This window comes from Corvus brachyrhynchos, unplaced genomic scaffold (genome assembly GCF_000691975.1).
Source record: "Corvus brachyrhynchos isolate BGI_N302 unplaced genomic scaffold, ASM69197v1 scaffold218, whole genome shotgun sequence".
Taxonomy (NCBI): Eukaryota; Metazoa; Chordata; class Aves; order Passeriformes; family Corvidae; genus Corvus; species Corvus brachyrhynchos.
The window spans coordinates 425,932-434,466 of record NW_008239321.1 but is presented as its reverse complement, the minus strand read 5'-3'; positions in this window follow the sequence as shown (position 1 = coordinate 434,466).

The following is an 8,535-nucleotide window of genomic DNA, read 5'->3' as shown; positions in this document are numbered from 1 at the left end:
CCTGCTGAAGGAGGAGCTCTGTTCTTTGTGCAGCTGGTTCGTCCATTACAGGTCGATATTTTATGTTGATATTTTTATGTATTTCCGTGTTGTAAATGTGTCTTTGTGCTTTTGTTTTTCCTTGTCTGTGACACCATAGCTCAAATTTAAAAGAAAACTGCTCCAGAAGCTGTTTTTATCTTCCACTGATGTCAGTTGACCTAAATAAATAAATCAGGTCTGTTAATGATTTGAAATTGTGCAGGATGAGTAGCAACAACATTGACACTCAGCTGCCACTGAAGCTCATTTCTCACTCTGGTTACATTGGACACTCTGCAGCTGATGTTTCATTACTTTTATAATTATTAATGACAGGAATATTTTAATAGCAAGGAAAATTATGTTCCTATCTTTACAAACATTTTCCTGAGAACTATTTGAATTTCTTTTCCTTCTCTTTGAACCCCTTGAGGCAACACTGCCAAGGGCTCCGTCCTTCCAGGGTTTCACACACTCCTGGCTTGGGTCCCGAGGCACCCAGGGAGCCACAGATCACTGGGTGCTGAGTGCTTGGCCAAGAGCCCCAGTTCACTACAGATATTCATTATATTCTATGTTCATACCCATTGCTGGCCTTGGGGCAGAAAAACAGTGTTCTTGCAGGGGTAATAAAAATTTAATCTATGGCTCATTCCCTACCAAGCCTTTCATTTATTCACTCCTGTATTATCAAAATGAGTGTAAAAAATGCCAATTTCAACAAAATGAAGCTCATTGACTCTTTTTAAAATGTGCATTTCCCAACACTGTGTGGTTTTGCACAGGAATACAGAGAACACCTGAAACTTCTCAAATGACTCTATGTTACTTTAATGGGTTTTTTAAAATATGGACTAATCCCACCTTGAACTCATTAGTATTTTAAATATTATTTTAAGACTCAAATGTTGTATTTATACAGAGGAGAACATTATTTATTTTCATATTGTTTATCTGCAAGATGCTACCAGAAAATTTGGAGAGGCCATTCATTTTTCAAAAGATTTAAAAACCAAAACCAAACATTGGAAGTGTAGTGGGCAAGACTGATGTACAAATTACAGCATCTTTTTTTTCGTTTCATAATTCACAGTATCTTCAATCTTTGTTTGCATGAAATGCTTTTGTTAAGTATAATTGTAGTTTCAAAGCAAGTGTGTATCAATAAAAATACTGATCATTACTTTTGTGAGAGTTTGGTCTGCCTTTATGAAATTTCCTTTCAAAATTGACTCCCCCAAGGCCAGAGGCTGCAGAGAGGTTGGTGGGATCAGCCACAGAAGTTGCCCAGTCTGGACCTTGATTCTTCATTCAGGCACAGAATTTTAACCTGGGCTCATTTTTAATCCTTGTTAATGAATCAAGGGGAAAAAAAAGGCTTAACTGGGGAAAAGATATATCTGGAAGAGAATTTCTATGTGCTGACCTCGGTGGTGCTGGGCTGCTCCAGGCGTGGGTGCCACAGGGAAATACAGCCCCAGGAGCCAAATGAGGTCTCAGATTGGAGGGTCTGGTTCAAAGCCTGATGTGAGACTGGTGCTGGAGGGATGTGCCCTCCTTAGGAGCAGCCAGACCCAAGAAAACTCAAATTCAATTTGTCACTTTGAGTGTGTGAGTTCTGGATGGTTCATTCCACCCCCTGCCGCTTCTTCCTGGAAAGAGGGGCTGTTGCAGTGATTAATGACCCTCAGGGACCCTCCTTTGTAATGCAATATCTGGTTTAGCACTCCTGAGGGACAGGACACGACCTCCCAGTTCCACCAGCCATGTTCACCCCACGTCCACCAGCCTCGTTCACACTGACATGGTTTGTTTTCAAAACTCGAAAGCAATGTCCAAATATTGTGACAACTTGTCAGACAACTCCCTTTCCTGCCTGCTCTCACAGGATTGAACCTCATGCTAATTCAGTTATTGGGTTCGTTTAGTTTGTAGAAGTCTGGCTGAGTTTGCCCAAAGGAATGGTTGAAATTCCAGGTTTTTTCCCAAAGAGTCAGTGTTTCCAGTCCACTACACATCTGTCATCCAATGTGCTCAGCTTCTGAAGCCCATGAACACATCTCAGACCTTGGGAGCTTTCTGCAGAGCAGGACAGGGACTTTGGGGAGGCATCACTGCCCTGAGCTCGTGGACACAAAGTTGGTGCCTCCAGGGCAGGAGGAAGTGGGTCCTCAGCTCTCCATTTTGCCAGAGCTGCATCTCCAGCTCCTGGGCTGGGCAAGATTTGTGGCCAAACCACCACAGTGCCTATCCATGGGGCCACTGGCTTTTGGAGTGAGAGCTTGGACATGAATGAACCTCTGAACACTCTCCTTGGGGAAAGACAAGCCTGGTGGAGGTGTGGGTGGCTGGAGATGGACTCACAAGGGTGGGAAAGCCCCTGGCCACCCCATGGCCACACTCTGCATCGGTGGTCTCATGAGCAGGACAATCCCCCAGCTCCCATCAGGATGAGTCAGCTGTCACAACAGGGTGGTGAGAGCCTGCGTGGGCTGCTCTGGTGTGAGGCTCAACACTGTGACAGGGTGGGAAAAAGGGGAAAAGATCTATAACAGTGCATCTTTGTTTGACTTTTTCTAAGCAGGCAAGATTAGGCTGGTGGTTCTGAGAAGAATGAGGTGTTAAAAGCTTCTGCAGGAGAGGCTGAAGCTCTCCATGCTTTCCACAGCCGTGCGTGAGAGCATCTCCATCAGGAATATTTCCAGCATGATAAATCACACCAAGTGCTCGTGCCTGCCTCCCCCAGCCCCAGCCTCTCTTTAGAGATTTGGGTATTTGATTCAGAAATCTCAGAATAGTTTTGCAGAGCTGGTGTGTGAGCTGCAAATAAAACCAGCTCCTCTGAGAACAGCTTGGGTAGCTGAAATGATGACTGCATTAATTACCACGAGGTAATTATAATCCCACCTGCTCCCTGGGGAGCCATGGTAAAGCAAAGGCAAATCAATCAGGGGCCCAAATCAGGACAGCTGTTGCCATGTGTGGGTGGTTTGTCCTCAAAGGGATGTTTTCCCTGGCTGCATCTGTCACTTGTCACCTTCCCAAAGTGGTGCTGCACCCAAAGAAATTGGGGATCTGACCAGGAGATCAGCCAGTGGCAGGGCTGGACCCACAGAGTTTCCTGCAAAGGTTTATTTTTTGCCTTTTTTTTTCCCTGCTTTTCCAAAAGAAGGGCATGGAATGAGGCAGATGTCATGGGAAATGAGTCAATGCTGTCTCCTTCTCCAAGGACTTGCTGCATTTGCTGCCAGGGTGACAGTGTCAGACACCAGCTTCCACTTCCAGTGCTCATTACTGGTCCCTGAGTCAGTGCCTGCCATCCTACCCCAGGAGAGGTGGTTGCACAGTCTGATGAAGGAGAGGAAATATTTCCAAAGCCGATTTAAATCACCATACCTGGGTGAGGAAAATAAAAAGCCAAACAACCAACCCCACAGTGGAAGTTTGCTTAGAAATATTTTAGATCTTACTCTTGACCATCAAGGCCGGCAAAAATCACCCGTCTCTTCACACGCTGGCAATGAATTTTGTGTGTGTGTGTGTCAGACAGAGAGAGAGAGTTTGGTCCACATCTGTCCTATCTTTCCTATTTTTCCTGTTTGAGGACTTGATCCATCCCCCCTTGCCTTGCTCCTCTCTTCAGAACACTCCATAAAACTCAGTGCCCGTAACAGAGAGGCTTCCTAATCCATATAAAACATTCTGTAACAATTTAAATAAAACCTCATTAAAGCTTCAACATTTTCAGTGACACCTCCAGAGAAACACTCCTTTAGCAGGATTCATTTTCTTCTCCTTCATGTGTAACTGTCTGGAACGCTGATTAGGTGGGATTTCAGGAAACATCCATCAGAAACAGCTATAAAAGCTACCAGCAAGGAGTGCAAGAGCAGAAGAAAGGAAAGGCCAGCGGTAAGAGCATCCCAAAACTCCTTGGATCAGTTCCTGGTCCTTTTGGGATAAGTCATTTAGCATTCTTGTGCGATTGACACTAACATCATTAAAAGATTGGTAATGAATTTCAGTGCTATATAAATCACACGGAAAACTATTACACTTAATACAAGCATTATGAGGCTTTAATAATTAATGTCATCTAAACTTCTTTCCAAAACATGACCTTTAAAAACGGATTGCTGTGGCCAGAGCCATCCCTCATCCTACCTGCAAGCAGCTGCTTTCTAGCCAGCCTGGGTGGCTGCAGTGGGGCTGTGCTGGGGAACCTGGATGGGTCCAGTCCCAGGAACAGCTCCAGAGGGAGCCTGTGAGTTGGTGGAACCTCCACTCCTTGTGCATCAGGATAACAGAAAACACCAGTAGTGAGCGAAAATCAAATCCAGCTTGTCTCGTTGTAGGGCACTGCCCTATACAGTGAAAGGGTGGAATGTGGGCACTCCCTGCCCTTTCAGACCTCCTTCCCTCCCGTGTGGAGATGCTCAGATTCCCAGGCAGCCTGGGTGCTGGTGCCTGCCAGCCCTGGAACACGCCAGGGGCTAAAGGCTGCACCTGGCAAAATTCCTGAACTGGCACATCCTCCTCTTTCATGAGCTCAGTTTAGCCCCATATGATTACAAGAGGGTATTTCATTTTAAATAAAATCTCTAACCTCCATTCACATGTGTGCCTTTGTTGTTCCATGAGTCAGAGCCGCTTGGGGAGGCTGCGAAAGGCTCTGCACATTTATTTATTTTAGGCTTTCGCACAGCATGTGGGTGCTGGGTTAAAAATAATGTGGCACCTCTCCTTGCGCTTCCTCCCAAGCAGCGGATCCAGGCAGAGGGATGTGCAGGGGAAACAGCAAATGGAGCTGCAGCTCCAACAATCCACGGAGTTAATTCCTTTCATTCAGTCATGGTACAAGCAGGATGAGAAAACCCCCCCGGAGAGAGGAGAAAGGCTGGTGTTCTTTGGCGCTGTGAGTTTTATGTCTTTCCCTGTTTGCAGTGTTTGAAAAATAAAACAATAATGCTGCTGGGATAATAAGCAGAAGTTGTGCTGAACTCTTGCCCTACACCACAGGACCTGGCTGGAGCAGCCCATCCCACCTGCACAGGAGCCATGGGTGCTGCAGGTGTGGATCCCAAAGCCAAGCTGCTGATGCCAGTTTTGCTGCCCTCTGTGAAATACTCCACAAACACCATCCATGAGAAACAAAAATCTCAAAAGTCTCCCTGAGCAAGTGGTTCCCAGCCTCTGGAAGCCACCCCGTGGGTTTCCTGAGTGTTGTGCTGGGGCTGCTCTGCATCTCTGCCGTGCTCCGGCGTCTCCCCGAGCCTCCCCCCGGCCCAGCTGCCCACGAAATGACAAAAAATAGCAAGAGCCGAGGCAGCTGGCATGGAGCATCTGTCACCTCCCACACAAGTCACAGCAGCTCCAGCATCCCAGCTTGTTGCCCTTACCTGCTTGCTCTCCTCTTTCCTCGGGCAAACACTGCAACTGCTGGCTGAGGCAGACCTCCCCTCCCTGTGCCTAAGGTCTTCTCACAGCCTGGTGTGCAGGTAAAGTTGCTCAGTAGCTGTTGTCTGACACCGGGTCAGAGCCATGGGTGGGCTCAGGAGTGGCTGCCCTTTGCTGGGCGGATTTGCTGTTCTAATAAGTCAGCATGGAGCAAATTTGAGGGAGTAGGAGGGGAGGCAAACCTGAGGTTTCCTACTAGCTGGTGGCCCAAGCTGACAGGACCAGACCTTTTATTTCATAATAACCTGAGTGCCTTCGAAGTGGCTTCTGTTGAAAGGGAAAAGACCAGGGAAAAGCATCCCTGCAGATGTCACCTGTCAGAATCAATCTCTTGTAGCTGAAATGAGCTGGGCCCACCACCCCCCATTGCACTGCTGACAGCCCAGGGAGAGCTGTTGTAACGAATCACTTCTGTTCTTAGCCACTATTGAAGCTCAAATCCCTCCTCAGTAATAAGGTTTGACCTTGGGTGCATCCTAAAAGCTGCTGCTGAGGTGTCCGTGGAGCTTCAAGCTTCCACACTGATTTGAGTGCGGTACTAAAGGCTGCTGCAGTGGCACAGGCTGGCAGAGCTGCTCTGGCTGGAGAGGGCAGAGCTGCTCTGGCTGGAGAGTCCAGCCCTGCAGAGTCTGGCACAGCTGTGGAACACCCTGTGATGGGCAAGATCCCACCCAGCTTCACTTGCCCCACATGTGGCTGTGGAGAAGGATCCACAGGAGGAAAGAGCCCAGAAGAAACAGTGAAAAGTGGGGAAGGAAAAGTGATGTTGCCAGCCGGTGTTACGTGAAACAATAAACCAGAACAGCTATTGCAGGTTTTGGCAAAGTCCTGCCCCAAGTATGGGGGGATGCTGAGAAGATGTAAAGTACTGATTGTCCTGTCTGGGACAGCCATGCCAAGTTTCTGTCCAAGAGAAGCATTTTCCACTTCACTGGTTTTTCCCATCATCAGGGAAATAACGCTATGGGGAGGAATTCTGCTAAGAGCTGCTAATGAGGTAGGAGAGTTTAGCTGTTCTGCTGGGGTTTTGGGAGGCAACACTGGTGCTCTCCTTCATCCTGGCCCTGTAATGCCTGTGGGAAATGCTCCTGGTGTGACTGTGGGCATTGTGCACATGCTTTGCCAGGGCAGAAGTTGCTGTATGGGACAAGCAGCAGCAGAAAACCCACCTGAGTCTTTCAGTGCAAGTACATTTGCATAGAAGCAAAGGGGAGCGAAAGCTCAAAATGTGTATTTATAATTGATTATATGCATGGCTGCTGGGGGCCTCTCACACTGTAATGGTTAATTATGTCACTGTGGGAGCCATAGCTTCATTTGTGTTGTATTCAAATAACCCTGCCCAGAGCCCAGGCAGCAACAGAGCTGGTTGTCTGTCTGGAGAAAAATGAAGGTCTTCTTTGTTTGGGGTTTTTTTAACAATATAGAGAAAAGGAAAATGATGAGCAGCCAATTACTGTGTTAAAACCATCTACCCTGACAGCACATCCAGTTCTAACAAGCCTCCTGTAACTTTGTGATTTTATTGGTAATTCCTGCTCATGATCTCCATCCCAGGGAAGCCTCTGTCCCCTTGGAGTCCCAGGGGGCATTGCCCCCTTGGCTGCCTTTTCCAGTACAGAACCCATTCTGCTGACCAAATCCCTGCTTTGTCCTTACTGTCAAAACCCCAAGGGATTTGCTGCTTTAAATTATTCCTCAAATGTGAATAAGAGCCCAGGAAAACATGCTGAATTCACTATAATTGAAGTATTGCTGTAACTTTGTGTGAAAGAACTTACCTGGTGCAATCCCTCAAGGACAAATAACCAGAAACCTCCTACTGGGAGACAGTTTTATACCAGTCTGGACCTGGAACTTGCCTATTTTGGGCTCTACCATGTTCTGGTTGAAGAAATCGAAACTTCCACATCTGCATCAGCTTCTGTTCTTTCTGTAAATCAACAGAGCTCAACAAGCCTGAGCACATGGCTCCATTGATTCCAAACAAGCCACCCAACAACACCTCCTCCGCATCTCATATCTCACTTTATTTTGAGTTCTTCTATTTAAAGCAGTCATGTTTTGCTAACTGGGGCCACCTCAGCAAAGATGCAGCAGGTTTTAGCCAGAAAACTGGGAGCTAGGGACCGTGGCATGTGTGCAAAGCCCTGCAGAGATTGAGCTCTCCCTGCAGAAATTTCCTCGCAATCTCGAGCTCCAGGTGCTGGGATGGTGTCCATGAGCTCCCTGGGCCCCGCTCCTGGGCTGGCACCTCCTGCAGCAGGAGCTGCCCACATGGTGTGTGACCCTTTTCTTGTCCTTCCCACGGTATCCAAGGAAGTGTCCCATTGCTGGACACCTCCATGGAGCTGCATCCTTTTTCTTAGCTCAGCCTCTCATCTTCTATGTGTTTTGGCTGAATCACTCAGCCTGGCTGGGGTTTCCAGAGCCCACAATATCTGCCCATGTCCCTCTCTCCTTTAGCCCTGGCTCTCTCCCTGCCATGGTCCCAGCCCTGCCAAGCTGCCTTTCTCCAGCACACTGGCTTGCTGCCCTCCAACCCTTCCCGCCGTCTGCTGTGTCCTTAGCTGTGGATTTGACACTGGTGGCTGGAGCCAGTTTTCCCTTCCCCAGCTCCCAAAGGAGTCATGTCCTGGGAAGGGCAGCCCACCCAGCACTCGGAGCAGAGTTTTCCAGGTGTGGGGTGCAGAGGGGCTGGGGGTGCAGGGAAGGGAGGAGGAACAGAGGGGCAGGAGCAGGGCTGGCTGCCACCCCTGCCCCAGTGGTGAATGGGAGCCACCAGCTCAGGGACTGGGGACAGATGGGTGGAAGCAGAAGAAGGGAAAGGAGGAAAAAAACGTGGAATAGAGGGAAAGTGGGGAAATAAAGGGAAAGGGTGAAAGGAGAGGCAGGAACGGGGAAAGGAGGGAGAGAGGGAGGTGAGCGAGGGGTGGGGGCGAGAGAGAAAGAAGGGGTGGATGGAGGGGGAGGGAAGAAGGGGAGGATGGAGAAAGGGAAGGAGGGATGAAGGGAGGGAGGGAACGGGGACATGGAGGGGAGGGAGAGGTGGGCTGG